Source organism: Cryptomeria japonica, unplaced genomic scaffold (assembly GCF_030272615.1).
Source record: "Cryptomeria japonica unplaced genomic scaffold, Sugi_1.0 HiC_scaffold_213, whole genome shotgun sequence".
Classification (NCBI taxonomy): domain Eukaryota; kingdom Viridiplantae; phylum Streptophyta; class Pinopsida; order Cupressales; family Cupressaceae; genus Cryptomeria; species Cryptomeria japonica.
The window spans coordinates 42501-60000 of record NW_026729035.1 but is presented as its reverse complement, the minus strand read 5'-3'; the positions used below and the strand labels follow the sequence as shown (position 1 = coordinate 60000).

The 17500-nt window shown below is 59.7% G+C and overlaps 1 non-coding gene across 1 annotated transcript; it reads left to right on the top strand.

The window, feature by feature from the left end:
* The first annotated feature begins 13154 nt into the window (after window positions 1–13154).
* LOC131868706 (5S ribosomal RNA) lies at window positions 13155–13273 on the top strand. Its single transcript, XR_009367153.1, has one exon. It is a non-coding gene; the product is annotated as a 5S ribosomal RNA (ribosomal RNA).
* Window positions 13274–17500: the final 4227 nt, after the last annotated feature.

Genomic DNA, 17500 nt, shown 5'->3' with positions numbered 1-17500 from the left:
ATTCCCCTCTCGAAGGAAGGCCTCGGCCTTAATCGTCCACGACAAACAGCTCGACGAGGCATGAAGCACCCACGGGAGCCGGAGCATGACGATGCAGAGTCTCGGTTCACAGGAGCCTGGGAAGAACATCCCGTACGGAACCCTTTACCCGAAAACATCCGAACCGCACATGCTCGCGACAGTCCTGCCGTTAGAGAATGCACCGTGCACGCGACCGAGTAAGGCCACTCAGAGACATCCATTTCCCAGGTATATGCCCCCTACGCACTTTTGGTGGCGCAACTCGCACGAACAGTCCCACCTCGACCCCGTAAACAAGCTTTTTTGCCTCGAAGAGTTCGTCGGAGACGAAGAAGCAACCTTCAGTGCAAACGTAGCACTCTTTTGTGCAACCGCCCAAACAACGCCCCCTCTACCCTCTGTCGAAACACTCGGCATTGCTGCTCCCTAAGGTGAGCTTCTCCTCATAGGCAATTCCGCTCTTATCCGGTCACGTTTGTGTGCCCGAATTTCGCAAGGCAACCTCCATGGGACATGGAAAAGACTCGAGAAGAGAGCTCGCTCACGGGAGAGAGAAGCCAAGGAGACCACGAGAGTGCTGAGAGTGGGACAGCGCTGAATAGGCGGGAGAAGCCTGCGCGTATAAACGGAGATATATATCCAATTGCAACGAAGGAACGTGCCAAAGATCGAGAACAATGGCAGAAATGCTAGTAACGTGCACTTCGGGACCAACGCATCACCGGAAGACAACCGCCAAACATCGAAAGAGTCGCGATGCTCCGCAACCTACGTGCAAAGCGGTCGCACACCGGGTAAGGGAGTGAGAGCCCCAAACATAGCTGGGCGAGGCGCTCACTCCGCTCTTTAATATCTCGTTAATACCGCCAAGGAAATGGCACAAGCACACACACACAAGCATCCTCGGAAGAGGACAGTTCGAGTGACAGGTCAAATCCAAGAGTTCCGAAGACTACCTCCAGGAACAATCGGGAACAAGACCGATTACAAGTCGTCGAGTCTGTTACTGGGCGAACACGAGATGCGCACAGGAAATCGATCAGCCCTCACAATGGCCCAAGGCCAGAGATCGGACTGCTACGATTTACCCCAACAATCATCGTGCCACTCTTCGCAGAGAGGTGATAGACGCCAACGAGCCCGCGCATAGCAATCGAGGTGTAAAAAGGGCGTTGAAGGCAGGAAGCCTGGACGAAAGAGGCTACGAGGTCACCTCGAAGCGGTCTAAGAATCGGGCGCACTTGGGGCGACTACCAGTGCCAACCCCTTATCCCGCGGTGCGTCCGACACACAGAAATTTCCAAGGCGGCCAAGGAGCCTCCCCGCATAGCAATCGGGGTGTGAGGTTACGGATGCAGCATTGATAGCAATCGAGGTGTGAGGCGAAGGATGCAGAAGTGAGAGCCGAGGGATGTAGCAGAGATAGCAATCGGGGTGTGTGATGCAGAAGAGATAGCAATCGAGGTGTGCGGTGGGAAGGGCCCAGCAGCCAGAATGCATGAAGCGACGGATGAAGCAGTGATGACAACCGGGCTGTGAGGAGAGGAGGGATGCAGCCAAGAAAGCAATCAGGGCTCGAGGCAAGGGATGCATCAAGGATAGCAATCATGTTGTGAGGCGAGATTCCAAAGGCTAAACGTGAGAGGCTGCAGGGTCGACTCAGAGAGGTCTATGCATGTGAGAGGCTGAAAGCAAGGTCGACTCGGAGCGGTCTATGCATCGGGCGCGCTTGGGGCGACTACCAGTGCCAACCCCTTATCCCGCGACGCGTCCGACAAAGAGAACGTTCCAAGGCGGCAGAGGAGGTTACCAGCCGAAGGATGCAGTAGCAATAACAGGTATAGTTCCGCGGCGGCCGAGAAGACTCACCGCATAGGAATCGGGATGCGAGGCGAGGGATGCGGCGGGAAGGCCCCGACGGCTAAACGAAAGAGGCTGCAGGGCCGCCTCGGAATGGTCCAAGCATCGGATGCGATTGGGATGACTACCAGTGCCAACCCCTTATCCCGCGATGCGTCCGATACACAGATAGTTCCAAGGCGGCCGAGGAGCCTCACCGCATATCAATCGGGGTGCGAGGCGAGGGATGGGGCGGGAAGGCCCCAACGGCTAGACGGAAGAGGCTTCAGGGCCACCTCGGAATGGTCCAAGCATCGGACGCGCTTGGGGCGACTGCCAGTGCCAACCCCTTATCCCGCGATGCGTCCGATACACAGATGGTTCCAAGGCGGCCGAGGAGCCTCACCGCATAGCAATCGGGGGTGCGAGGCGAGGGATGGGGCGGGAAGGCCCCAACGGCTAGACGGAAGAGGCTTCAGGGCCGCCTAGGAATGGTCCAAGCATCGGACACGCTTGGGGCGACTACCAGTGACAGCCCCCTATCCCGCGATGCGTCCGATACGAAGATGGTTCCAAGGCGGCCGAGGAGCCTCACCGCATAGCAATCGGGGTGCGAGGTGGGGGATGCGGCGAGATGGCCCCAACGGCTAGACGGAAGAGGCCACAGGGCCGCGTCGGAATAGTCCAAGCATCGGACGCGCTTGGGGCGACTACCAGTGACAACCCCTTATCCCGCGATGCGTCCGATACGAAGATAGTTCCAAGGCGGCCGAGGAGCCTCACCGCATAGCAATCGGGGTGCGAGGTGGGGGATGCGGCGAGATGGCCCCAACGGCTAGACGGAAGAGGCTGCAGGGCCGCCTCGGAATAGTCCAAGCATCGGACGCGCTTGGGGCCACTACCAGTGACAACCCCTTATCCCGCGATGCGTCCGATACGAAGATAGTTCCAAGGCGGCCGAAGAGCCTCACCGCATAGCAATCGGGGTGCGAGGTGGGGGATGCGGCGAGATGGCCCCAACGGCTAGACGGAAGAGGCCACAGGGCCGCCTCGGAATAGTCCAAGCATCGGACGCGCTTGGGGCGACTACCAGTGACAACCCCTTATCCCGCGATGCGTCCGATACGAAGATAGTTCCCAGGCGGCCGAGGAGCCTCACCGCATAGCAATCGGGGTGCGAGGCGAGGGATGCGGCGAGATGGCCCCAAAGGCTAGACGGAAGAGGCTGCAGGGCTGCCTCGGAATAGTCCAAGCATCGGACGCGCTTGGGGCGACTACCACTGCCAACCCCTTATCCCGCGATGCGTCCGATACACAGATAGTTCCGAGGCGGCCGAGGAGGTGGGGGATGCAGCGAGATGGCCCCAACGGCTAGACGGAAGAGGCTGCAGGGCCGCCTCGGAATAGTCCAAGCATCGGACGCGCTTGGGGCGACTACCAGTGACAACCCCTTATCCCGCGATGCGTCCGATACACAGATAGTTCCGAGGCGGCCAAGGAGCCTCACCGCATAGCAATCGTGGTGCGAGGTGGGGGATGCGGCGAGATGGCCCCAACGGCTAGACGGAAGAGGCTGCAGGGCCGCCTCGGAATGGTCCAAGCATCGGATGCGCTTGGGGCGACTACCACTGCCAACCCCTTATCCCGCGATGCGTCCGATACACAGATAGTTCCAAGGCGGCCGAGGAGCCTCACAGCATAGCAATCAGGGTGCGAGGCGAGGGATGCGGCGAGAAAGCCCCAACGGCTAGAGGGAAGAGGCTTCAGGTCCGCCTCGGAATGGTCCAAGCATCGGACGCGCTTGGGGCGACTACCAGTGACAACCCCTTATCCCGCGACGCGTCCGATACACAGATAGTTCCAAGGCGGCCGAGGAGCCTCACCGCATAGCAATCGGGGTGCGAGGCGAGGGATGCGGCGAGAAGGACCCAACGGCTACACGGAAGAGGCTTCGGGGCCGCCTCGGAATGGTCCAAGCATCGGACGCGCTTGGGGCGACTACCAGTGACAACCCCTTATCCCACGACGCGTCCGATACACAGATAGTTCCAAGGCGGCCGAGGAGCCTCACCGCATAGCAATCGGGGTGCGAGGCGAGGGATGCGGCGAGAACGACCCAACGGCTACACGGAAGAGGCTTCGGGGCCGCCTCGGAATGGTCCAAGCATCGGACGCGCTTGGGGCGACTACCAGTGACAACCCCTTATCCCGCGACGCGTCCGATACACAGATAGTTCCAAGGCGGCCGAGGAGCCTCACCGCATAGCAATCGGGGTGCGAGGCGAGGGATGCGGCGAGAAGGACCCAACGGCTAGACGGAAGAGGCTTCGGGTCCGCCTCGGAATGGTCCAAGCATCGGACGCGCTTGGGGCGACTACCAGTGACAACCCCTTATCCCGCGACGCGTCCGATACACAGATAGTTCCAAGGCGGCCGAGGAGCCTCACCGCATAGCAATCGGGGTGCGAGGCGAGGGATGCGGCGAGAAGGACCCAACGGCTAGACGGAAGAGGCTTCGGGTCCGCCTCGGAATGGTCCAAGCATCGGACGCGCTTGGGGCGACTACCAGTGACAACCCCTTATCCCGCGACGCGTCCGATACACAGATAGTTCCAAGGCGGCCGAGGAGCCTCACCGCATAGCAATCGGGGTGCGAGGCGAGGGATGCGGCGAGAAGGACCCAACGGCTAGACGGAAGAGGCTTCGGGTCCGCCTCGGAATGGTCCAAGCATCGGACGCGCTTGGGGCGACTACCAGTGACAACCCCTTATCCCGCGACGCGTCCGATACACAGATAGTTCCGAGGCGGCCGAGGAGCCTCACCGCATAGCAATCGGGGTGCGAGGCGAAGGATGCGGCGAGAAGGACCCAACGGCTAGACGGAAGAGGCTTCGGGTCCGCCTCGGAATGGTCCAAGCATCGGACGCGCTTGGGGCGACTACCAGTGACAACCCCTTATCCCGCGACGCGTCCGATACACAGATAGTTCCAAGGCGGCCGAGGAGCCTCACCGCATAGCAATCGGGGTGCGAGGCGAGGGATGCGGCGAGAAGGACCCAACGGCTAGACGGAAGAGGCTTCAGGGCCGCCTCGGAATGGTCCAAGCATCGAACGCGCTTGGGGCGACTACCAGTGACAACCCCTTATCCCGCGACGCGTCCGATACACAGATAGTTCCGAGGCGGCCGAGGAGCCTCACCGCATAGCAATCGGGGTGCGAGGCGAGGGATGCGGCGAGAAGGACCCAACGGCTAGACGGAAGAGGCTTCAGGGCCGCCTCGGAATGGTCCAAGCATCGGACGCGCTTGGGGCGACTACCAGTGACAACCCCTTATCCCGCGACGCGTCCGATACACAGATAGTTCCGAGGCGGCCGAGGAGCCTCACCGCATAGCAATCGGGGTGCGAGGCGAGGGATGCGGCGAGAAGGACCCAACGGCTAGACGGAAGAGGCTTCAGGGCCGCCTCGGAATGGTCCAAGCATCGGACGCGCTTGGGGCGACTACCAATGACAACCCCTTATCCCGCGACGCGTCCGATACACAGATAGTTCCGAGGCGGCCGAGGAGCCTCACCGCATAGCAATCGGGGTGCGAGGCGAGGGATGCGGCGAGAAGGACCCAACGGCTAGACGGAAGAGGCTTCAGGGCCGCCTCGGAATGGTCCAAGCATCGGACGCGCTTGGGGCGACTACCAGTGACAACCCCTTATCCCGCGACGCGTCCGATACACAGATAGTTCCGAGGCGGCCGAGGAGCCTCACCGCATAGCAATCGGGGTGCGAGGCGAGGGATGCGGCGAGAAGGACCCAACGGCTAGACGGAAGAGGCTTCAGGGCCGCCTCGGAATGGTCCAAGCATCGGACGCGCTTGGGGCGACTACCGTTGCCAACCCCTTATCCCGCGATGCGTCTGATACACAGATAGTTCCGAGGCGGCCGAGGAGCCTCACCGCATAGCAATCGGGTTGCGAGGCAGATTATTGGGAAGGGAACCCCCTGGGATGCGGCTCAAGCAGTGCCCAAAGGGACTGGAATGCGGAATCACATCGAGAGACCCAAATGCTATACGAGGGCTCAAATCGAATTATCGATTTGGCCACGACATGGACGCATCGGAACGACTACCTTTGCCGAACCACTCGCAATTGCATCCATACCGAAACCAATAGACATTTCCGTTAGAGCCCTCGCATAGCATTCGGGAATCTCGCATGCCCCTCTAAATCGACCAATGCTGGCGCTCAATGAAAATACGAGCGCTACCACCGTTCGAGCGCCAGCATTGGTCGAGTTAGAGGGGCACGGGGGAGAATGCTCCAGTCAACACCTCCCCTATATAAGTTATTTGTCCGATTCTCGCACAACCGTAGTCTGCCTCGTCGAATCAAACAACGGTCCCAGATTCCGACTTCCGTTCCGTAGAGACCCAAAAGCTAGATGGAGGCTCGCAAGAAAGAGAGTCGGCGCATAGCAATCGGGTTTCTCGAACGTTTAGGGACCGAGCTCACTTGCGGATAGGGCAAAATCCGCCAAGCAACCCAAAAGCTAGACGGGGGCTCGAATCGAATCGCCTAGGCGGCCACAACAACGACGTGTTGGATCGACTACCAGTGCCAAACCATTCAGCAAGACTAGTCTGTGTCGAGGCCGGATAGAGATTCTCAGAGAGCGCCCGCATAGCATTTAGGAGACCTGCCGCGTCCCTCACACTCGACAAATGGTGGTGCACGTTTATAAATCCGAGCGATCCCAACCCTTTCAAGCACCAACATCGGTCGAGATAGAGGGGCACGGAGGGGGCTGCGTGAGACAACACAGTCCCCTATATAAGTTATTTGTCCGATTCTCACACATCCGAAGAATGGTCATCAAATCGGACAACAGCCCAAACTTCCGACTTCCGTCCCAGAAAGCCCAAGAGCTATCTAAAACGTTCATGGCCGGAACTCGATCGCGGCTATACCAGTCCGCCAAGCAACCCAAAAGCTAGACTGGAGCTCTAGTCGAATCACCTCTGTGGCCATTGCAAGGACGTGTTGGAGCGACTACCATTGCCGAACCATTCCGCAGGTCGAGTCCATACCAAGGCCGCATAGAGATTCACGATGAGCTCCTGCATAGCAATCAGGAGACTTGCCGTGTCCATCACAATCGATAAATCCTGGTGCAAGATTTTTGCATCCGAGCGCTCCAACCAGTCGAGCACCAGCATCAATCGACATAAACGGGCACGGGGGGAGGATGCTCGAGAACACTACCTCCCCTATATAAGTTATTTGTCCGATTCTCAAGCAGCCGAAGTCTGGTCATCGAATCGGGTCAAAGACCACAACTTCCGACTTTACCCACAATGCAAGTCATCGAATCGAACATCGGCCCCCGAGTCGGACTCCATGCGTATGTCAGGTCATCGGACCCAAATTCCGCCTTCCTGCGCATGGCGGGCCATCAATATCAACTCGGTCATCGGACCCAAACTCCGCCTTTTTGCGTATGGCACGCCTTCAAATCGGTCATCGGACCCAAATTCCGCCTTCCTGTGCATGGCGGGCCATCAACATCAACTCGGTCATCGGACCCAAATTCCGCCTTTCTGCGCATGGCACGCCATCAACTCGGTCATCGGACCCAAATTCCGCCTTCCTGCGCATGGCAGGTCATCGGACACAAATTCAGACCTCGCCAATATGCCTACGTATCGAATCGGTCATCGGACCCAACTTCCGACTTCATCCATACTGTAGGGTCTTTGAGGTTGGCGCGGTGCGCTCAACCCAGGGAGTCGACCCATCGAAGCATACACCTCCCCTATATAAGCTATTTGTCCGATTCCCACACCTGTGTAGTTTGCACCTCTGACCAGGACATCGACCCCAACTTCCGAACTCGACTGCAACGACGGCACCAGCGCCTTGGTGCGCACCTTGCGACGCACAGTCCCAACATTCGCCTTCCTGCACATGGCAGGTCATCGGACCCAAATTCCGACCTCGCGAGTATGCCTACATATCGAATCGGTCATCGGACCCAACTTCCGACTTCATCCATACCGTAGGGTCTTTGAGGTTGGCGCGGTGCGCTCAACCCGGGGAGTCGACCCAACGAAGCATACACCTCCCCTATATAAGCTATTTGTCCGATTCCCACACCTGTGTAGTTTGCACCTCCGATCAAGACATCGACCCCAACTTCCGAACTCGCCTCCAACGACCGAACCAGCGCCTTGGTGCGCACCTTGCAACGCACAGTGCCAACATTCGCCTTCCTGCACGTGGCAGGTCATCGGACCCAAATTCCGACCTCGCGAGTATGCCTACATATCGAATCGGTCATCGGACCCAACTTCCGACTTCATCCATACCGTAGGGTCTTTGAGGTTGGCGCGGTGCGCTCAACCCGGGGAGTCGACCCAACGAAGCATACACCTCCCCTATATAAGCTATTTGTCCGATTCCCACACCTGTGTAGCTTGCACCTCCGATCAGGACATCGACCCCAACTTCCGAACTCGACTAAAAAGACCGCACCAGCGCCTTGGTGTGCACCTTGCAACGCACAGTGTCAACATTCGCCTTCCTGCACATGGCAGGTCATCGGACCCAAATTCCGACCTCATGAGCATACCTACTAATCGAATCGGTCATCGGACCCAACTTCCGACTTCATCCATACCGTAGGGTCTTTGAGGTTGGCGCGGTGCGCTCAACCTGGGGAGTCGACCCATCGAAGCATACACCTCCCCTATATAAGCTATTTGTCCGATTCCGACACCTGTGTAGTTTGCACCTCCGCTCAGGACATCGACCCCAACTTCCGAACTCGCCTGCAACGACCGAACCAGCGCCTTGGTGCGCACCAAAAGTGCGCACTTTTGGAGGGCACTTTTGTGCGCTCCAAAGGTGCGCACTTTTGGAGGGCACTTTTCTGCGCTCCAAAGGTGCGCACTTTTGGAGGGCACTTTTTGGAGGGCACTTTTCTGCGCTCCAAAGGTGCGCACTTTTGGAGGGCACTTTTTGGAGGGCACTTTTCTGCGCTCCAAAGGTGCGCACTTTTGGAGGGCACTTTTTGGAGGGCACTTTTCTGCGCTCCAAAGGTGCGCACTTTTGGAGGGCACTTTTTGGAGGGCACTTTTCTGCGCTCCAAAGGTGCGCACTTTTGGAGGGCACTTTTTGGAGGGCACTTTTCTGCGCTCCAAAGGTGCGCACTTTTGGAGGGCACTTTTTGGAGGGCACTTTTCTGCGCTCCAAAGGTGCGCACTTTTGGAGGGCACTTTTTGGAGGGCACTTTTCTGCGCTCCAAAGGTGCGCACTTTTGGAGGGCACTTTTTGGAGGGCACTTTTCTGCGCTCCAAAGGTGCGCACTTTTGGAGGGCACTTTTTGGAGGGCACTTTTCTGCGCTCCAAAGGTGCGCACTTTTGGAGGGCACTTTTTGGAGGGCACTTTTCTGCGCTCCAAAGGTGCGCACTTTTGGAGGGCACTTTTTGGAGGGCACTTTTCTGCGCTCCAAAGGTGCGCACTTTTGGAGGGCACTTTTGTGCACTCCAAAGGTGCGCACTTTTGGAGGGCACTTTTCCTGTGCTCCAAAGGTGCACACCTAGGTGAGCACCTTCGACCACACCTTGTAGCACACCAAACTCTGACTTTCGACTTCATCCGCAATGCAGGGTCTTTGAGGTTGGCGCAATGCGCACAACCAGGGGAGTCGACCCATCAAACCCAACACCTCCCCTATATAAGCTATTTGTCTGATTCTCATACATGCGTAGCCTGCAGGAGCAATTAGGACATCGACCCCAACTTTCGGCTTCTAAACGAAAACAAGGTCTTTGAGGTTGGTGTAATGCGAACAACTAGGGGAGTCAACCCATCAAACCCAACACCTCCCCTATATAAGCTATTTGTCTGATTCTCATACATGTGTAGTCTACAGGAGCAATTAGGACATCGACCCCAACTTTTGACTTCTTAACGAAAACAAGGTCTTTGAGGTTGACGTAATGCGCACAACCAGGGGAGTCGACCCATCAAACCCAACACCTCCCCTATATAAGCTATTTGTCCGATTCTCATACATGTGTAGCCTGCAGGAGCCATTAGGACATTGACCCCAACTTTTGACTTCTTAACGAAAACAAGGTCTTTGAGGTTGGCGTAATGCGCACAACCAAGGGAGTTGACCCATCAAACCCAACACCTCCCCTATATAAGCTATTTGTCTGATTCTCATACATGTGTAGCCTGCAACAACGATTAGGACATCCACCCCAACTTCTGAATTCGTCTGCGTTGACCGCACCAAAGGTGCACGCCTTGGTGCTCACCAAAATCCGACTTCCGACTTCTTCTGCTATGCGGGGTCTTTGAGGTTGGCGCAGTGCGCACAACCAGGGGAGTCAACCCACCGAATGCAACACCTCCCCTATATAAGCTATTTGTCTGATTCTCATACATGCGTAGACTGCAGCAATGATTAGGACATCCACCCCAACTTTTGACTTCTTAAACAAGACAGGGTCTTTGAAGTTGGTGCAGTGCACACAACCAGGGGAGTCGACCCATCAAACGCAACACCTCCCCTATATAAAGCTATTTGTCCGATTCTCATACGTGTAGTCTGCAGCAGCGATTAGGACATCGACCCCAACTTCCGAATTCGTTTGCATTGACCGCACCAAAGGTGCACGCCTTGGTGTGCACCCTGGAGTGCACTTTGGTGCTCACCTCGGTGCACACTTTGGTGTGCACCTCGGTGTGCACCAAAGGTGCGCACCTTGGAGCGCACCAAAGGTGTACACTTTGGAGCGCACCACATAGGGTCTTTGAGAGGTTGGCGCAGTGCGCACACCAAGGTGGGTGTTGAGGTGCGTGCCGAGGTGGGTGGGTGCTAGGGTGCGCTCCATGGTGGGTGCCAGGGTGGGTGCGTGCTAGGGTGGATTCCAAAGAGGGTCATAGGGTGGGTGCCAAGGTGGGTTGGTGATATAGTGGGTTCAAAGGTGGGTACTAGGGTGGGTTCCAAGGTGGGTCACAAGTTGGGTGCCAGGATGCGTGGGTGTTAGGTTGGGTGCCAAGGTGGGCTCCTGCGTGGGTGGGTGCTAGGGTGGGTTTCAAGGTGGACGCGAGGGCGGGTGCCAAGGTGGGTAACAAGTTGGGTGTTAGGATGGGTGAGTGCTAGAGTGGGTGCCAAGGTGGGTGGGTGCTAAGGTGGATGCCAAGGTGGTTCACAGGGTGGGTGGGTTCTAGGGTGAGTTCCAAGGTGGGTCACAGGTTCAGTGCTAGGGTGGGTGTCAAGGCGGGTGTCGAGGTGCCTGGGTGCTAGGGTGTGGATGCCAATGTGGGTCATAGGGTGGGTACTAGGGTGGGCTGCAATGTGGGTGCCAAGGTGGGTAACATGCTCGGTGGGTTCTAAATTGGGTGCCAGGGTGGGTGTGCACCCACCTTGCCCGAGGTGGGTGCCAAGGTGCCAGTGTGGGTGGGTGCTAAGGTGGATGCCAAGGTGGGTGAGAAGGTGGGTGATAGGTTGAGTGGTAGGATGGGTGGGTGCCAAGATGGGTCACAGGGTGGGTGCAAGGGTGGGTAGGTGCTAGGGTTGGTGTCAGGGTGGGTGGGTGCTAGGTTGGGTTCCAAGGTGGGTGCGAGGGTGAGTGTCAAGGTGGGTCACAGGTTAGGTGCTAGGATGGGTGAGTGCTAGGGTGCAAAGGTGCCAGGGTGGGTGCTAGGATGGGTCGATGCTAGGGTGAGTGGCAAGGTGGGTCCACAAGTGTCAAGGTGGGTGCCGAGGTGGGTGCCAAGTCGGCGACTGCTATGGTGGATGCCAAGGTGGGTCACGGGGTGGGTGCCAAGTTGCTAGGTTGGGTTCCAAGGTGGGTGCCAACGTGGGTGCTAGGGTGCGTGGGTTAAAGGGTGTGTCACAACGTGGGTGCCAGGATGGGTGCGCACCCACACTGGCCAAGACGGGTGCGGGTGCAAGGTTGGGTTCCAAGCCCGGTCACAGGCTGGGTGCTAGGATGGGTGGGTGCCAAGGTGGGCACCAGGGTGGGTGCACCCACCCTGGCCAAGGTGGGTCACGGGGTGGGTCCTAGGGTGGGTAACGGGGTGGGTACTAAGGTGCGTGCCAAGGTGGGTCATAGGGTGGGTGCCAAGGTGGGCACCAGGGTGGGTGTGCACCAACCCTAGCCAGGGTAGGTCACGGGGTGGTTGTCGGGGTGGGCGTCAAGGAGCCAAGGTGGGTGGCAAGTAGCCAAGTTGCGTGCCAAGGTGGGTGTCGGGGTGGGTGCCAAGGATCCAAGGTGGGTGCCAAGGAACCAAGGTGGGTGTCTGGGTGGGTGCCGAGGTGGGAGCCAGGGTGGGTCCCAAGGTGAGTGCAAAGGTGGGTGCCAGGGTCAAGGTGAGTGCCAATGTGGGTTCCAAGGTGCCAGGGTCAGGGTGAGTGCCAATGTGGGTTCAAAGGTGCTAAGTTGGGTGCGAGGTTGGGTGCGAGGGTGGGTGGGTGCCAAGGTGTGCTAGGTGGAAGCCCGGGTGGGTCGGCATCCCATGGGTGTCGAGTTGGGTGCCTGATGGGTGCTTCTTGTCAAGTTTTAGTCGTCGGGACTCATTTCGAGCCTTAGAGGTCGTTTCTTGTCCGGTTGCCCTGTCTTCGACCTGGGAACCCAATTTTGGTCCTCGGGTCCCATTTTTTTTTGTCTCGCATCCCACTTTTGGCCTGTGGCCTTTTCGGGGTCGATTCTCGTTTTGGGCATCAGAGCATGTTTCTTCTCCTAAAACCCAATATTTGTTTATTAAGTCTCGGAACACATTTTTGTTCTCGTGGACCCATCATGGGTCTTGGAACGCATTTGTGGTCCTTGGGTCCCATTTTGCATCCCGAAACTTGTGTTTTGGTGCTTGATCCCTATTTTGGGTGCCCACCTTGCACCAAGTGCGCACCCGGGGCAAACCGAGCGCCTTGGTGCACCGGGGCAAGATCGAGCGTGCACCCGAGGCGCCCCGAACATGCACCAAGGTGCACTCGGCCCACATGTGAGCGCAGGTCGTTGCGCCCGAGGTGGTGTGTGGGCACCGCGTTGCAGACGGGACACTGCACGCACACGACGCCCCCTCCAGGTGCACGCACGTAGGCCGGGCCGGGTGCACACCCGACGCCCTAGCAAGGTGCGCGCACCCGGGCAGGGCTCACACTTGGCGAACGGGGCGCACTTCGCGAGGGAGGGTGTGCACCTCGACGGGGGTGGGTGGCCGGGGTGGATTCGCACGTGGGTCGCGGTTTGCTAAGTACACACTGCGACAAGCTCATAACGGGTGCGATCATACCAGCGTTAGTGCACCGGATCCCATCAGAACTCCGCAGTTAAGCGCGCTTGGGCCGGAGTAGTACTGGGATGGGTGACCTCCCGGGAAGTCCCGGTGTTGCACCCTTTTTTAGTTTTTCGCCGGGCGTCGCAATGCTATTTGAATAAACCTTTTGCCCGTTTGCGTTCTCGTCGGGGCCGGGCCGGGCCGGGGTGCGCTGCCCGCACTACCGCGCGCGCGGGGGCGACACCGAGCGCGCACCCGAGGCGCCCCGAGCACACAGGCCACGGTGCAACCCGGGCGTTGTGCGCGCACCCCGGTGCGCCCGAGGTGCTGCGCGCGCACCCAGGTGAAATCGGTGTGCACCTCGGCCAGTGCGCGCTCGGTCGAGTCGCGCACGTTGGCCAAGGTGCACGGTGATGTTTCTTACTCTAAGGTTCCGCACCAGACGCCCGGGACAGGTGAGCGAAGCTGGGCGGGGCCGGGTGCGCGGCCGGGGCAGGTGCACGCAGCTGGAGAGAGCTTTGGAGCACACTTCGGAGCGCACCAATGATGCGCTCCATTCAAAAGTTTCCTGAAAAGGCAAAAAAAGTTGAGATTATAGAATTTCCCACTTGAGAGATTGTAAAAAAAAAAAATTTAAAATGAAGGAAACGCGGGTGCCAAGGTGTGCGCAGCCCAGCCAAGGTGTGCGCACCAAGGCGCCCACCCTGGCGAAGGTGCACGCAAGGTGCGCACCCGAGGCAAACCGGACAATTAACCCAACTTTCGACTTCGCGCGCACCTTGGAGCGCACTTCGGAGCGCTCCTTGGTGCGCACCAATCTTGGGCACCTCGGAGTGCACCATGGCGCCCACCAAGGTGCGCACCCGGGGCAAACCGAGCTCCGACTTCGTGCGCACCTTGGAGCGCACGAAAGGTGCGCACCATGGCGCCCACCAAGGTGCGCAGCCCAGCCAAGGCGTGCGCATCAAGGTGCGCACCCTGGCGAAGGTGCGCACCCGGGGCAAACCGAGCTCCGACTTCGTGCGCACCTTGGAGCGCACAAAAGGTGCGCAACCCAGCCAAGGTGTGCGCACCCCGGTCAAACCGAGCTCCGAATCGTGCGCACCAGAGGTGCACGCCATCGTGCGCACCTTGGAGCACACTTCGGAGCCCTCCTTGGTGCGCGCCGATGTTGCGCACCTCGGAGCGCACCCGGGGAAAACAATGCAATTAACCCGACTTTCGACTTCGTGGGCACCTCGGAGCGCTCTCGGGTTCGCACCTCGGAGCACACCGAGGTGCCCACCCTGGCGAAGGTGCACGCGAGGTGCGCACCCGGGGCAAACCGGGCTCCGACTTCGTGCACGCCGCACCTTGGAGCACACTTCGGAGCGCTCCTTGGTGCGCACCAGGGCGCGCAACCCAGCCGAGGTGCCCACCCCGGCGAAGGTGCACGCGAGGTGCGCACCCGGGGCAAACCGGGCTCCGACTTCGTGCACGCCATGGTGCCCACCGCGGCGAAGGTGCACGCGAGGTGCGCACCCGGGGCAAACCGGGCTCCGACTTCGTGCACGCCGCACCTTGGAGCACACTTCGGAGCGCTCCTTGGTGCGCACCATGGTGCCCACCAGGGCGCGCAACCCCGCCGAAGGTGCACGCGAGGTGCGCACCCGGGGCAAACCGGGCTCCGACTTCGTGCACGCCGCACCTTGGAGCACACTTCGGAGCGCTCCTTGGTGCGCACCATGGTGCCCACCAGGGCGCGCAACCCCGCCGAAGGTGCACGCGAGGTGCGCACCCGGGGCAAACCGGGCTCCGACTTCGTGCACGCCATGGTGCGCACCGCGGCGAAGGTGCGCACCCGGGGCAAACCGGGCTCCGACTTCGTGCACGCCGCACCTTGGAGCACACTTCGGAGCGCTCCTTGGTGCGCACCAGGGCGCGCAACCCAGCCGAGGTGCCCACCCCGGCGAAGGTGCACGCGAGGTGCGTACCCGGGGCAAACCGGGCTCCGACTTCGTGCACGCCGCACCTTGGAGCACACTTCAGAGCGCTCCTTGGTGCGCACCATGGTGCCCACCAGGCCGCGCAACCCAGCCAAGGTGTGCGCACCAAGGTGCACGCGAGGTGCGCACCCGGGGCAAACCGGGGTCCGACTTCGTGCACGCCGCACCTTGGAGCACACATCGGGGCGCTCCCGGGTTCGCACCGGCGTTGCGCACCGTGGTGGGCACCTCGGAGCACACCAAGGTGGGCAGCGAGGTGCGCACCTTTGATGCGATGCCTTCACTAATTTCCATAAAAGGCAAAAAAAAAACGAGATTTTAAAATTTCCGTTTTGAAAGATAGTGAGAAAAAGGGAATGCTGGTGCCATCTTGAGCCCGCCCTGGTGCGCAGCCCAGCCAAGGTGTGCGCACCAAGGTGCCCACCCTGGCGAAGGTGCGCGCCCGGGCAATTAACCCAACTTCCAACTTCGCGCGCGCCAGGGTGGGAGCGCACCCAACAACCGGGCCTGGGAAGAGCCAATGCGAGAAACCCCACCAAACGCTCTGACAAAAAAAGAGGGGGCGCTCCAGTAACCCCGCTTCGGAGCGCACCCTGGGCAAACCCAGCCAAGGTGCCCACCCCGGCCAAGGTGCAGGCGAGGTGCGCACCCGGGGCAAACCGGGCTCCGACAACGTGCACGCCGCACCTTGGAGCACACTTCGTAGCGCTCCCGGGTGCGCACCTCAGAGCACACCAAGGTGGGCAGCGAGGTGCGCACCTTTGATGCGCTGCCTTCACTAATTTCCAGAAAAGGCAAAAAAAAAAGGAGATTTTAAAATTTCCGTTTTGAAAGATAGTGAAAAAAACGGAACGCGCGTGCCATCTTGAGCCCGCCCTGGTGCGCAGCCCAGGTAAGGTGCCCACCCTGGCAAAGGTGCGCACCCGGGCAATTAACCCTACTTCCGACTTCGTGCGCGCCAGGGTGGCAACCGGGCCTCGGAAGAGCCAATGCGAGAAACCCCACCAAACGCTCCGACAAAAAAAGAGGCGGCGCTCCAATAACCCCGCTTCGGAGCGCAGCCGGGGCAAACCCAGCCAAGGTGCCCACCCCGACGAAGGTGCACGCGAGGTGCGCACCCGGGGCAAACCGGGCTCCGACAACGTGCACGCAGCACCTTGGAGCACACTTTGAAGCACTCCCGGGTGCCCACCGGCGTTGCGCACCGTGGTGGGCAGCGAGGTGCGCACCTTTGATGCGCTGCCTTCACTAATTTCCAGAAAAAGGCAAAAAAAAATGAGATTTTAAAATTTCCGTTTTGAAAGATAGTGAAAAAAAAGGAACGCGGGTGCCATCTTGAGCCCGCCCTGGTGCGCAGCCCAGGCAAGGCATGCGCACCAAGGTGCCCACCCGAGGTGCACACCCGGGGCAAACCGGGCTCCGACTTCGTGCAGGCCGCACCTTGGAGCACACTTCGGAGCGCTCCTTGGTGCGCACCATGGTGCCCACCAGGGCGCGCAACCCAGCCAAGGTCTGCACACCAAGGTGCCCACCCCGGCGAAGGTGCACGCGAGGTGCGCACCCGGGGCAAACCGGGCTCCGACTTCGTGCACGCCATGGTGCCCACCGCGGCGAAGGTGCACGCGAGGTGCGCACCCGGGGCAAACCGGGCTCCGACTTCGTGCACGCCGCACCTTGGAGCACACTTCGGAGCGCTCCTTGGTGCGCACCATGGTGCCCACCAGGGCGCGCAACCCAGCCAAGGTGTGCGCACCAAGGTGCACGCGAGGTGCGCACCCGGGGCAAACCGGGGTCCGACTTCGTGCACGCCGCACCTTGGAGCACACATCGGAGCGCTCCCAGGTTCGCACCAGCGTTGCGCACCTTTGATGCGCTGCCTTCACTAATTTCCAGAAAAGGCAAAAAAAAACGAGATTTTAAAATTTCCGTTCTGAAAGATAGTGAAAAAAACGGAACGCGGGTGCCATCTTGAGCCCTTCCTGGTGCGCAGCCCAGGCAAGTTGTGCGCACCAAGGTGCCCACCCTGGCGGAGGTGCGCGCCCGGGGCAATCCGGGCTCCGACTTCGTGCACTGCATGGTGCCCACCAAGGCGCGCAACCCAGCCAAGGTGCCCACCGCAGCGAAGGTGCACGCGAGGTGCGCACCCGAGGTGCACACCCGGGGCAAACCGGGCTCCGACTTCGTGCACGCCGCACCTTGGAGCACACTTCAGAGCGCTCCTTGGTGCGCACCAGGGCGCGCAACCCAACCAAGGTCTGCACACCAAGGTGCTCACCCCGGCGAAGGTGCACGCGAGGTGCGCACCCGGGGCAAACCGGGCTCGGACTTCGTGCACGCCGCACCTTGGAGCACACATCGGAGC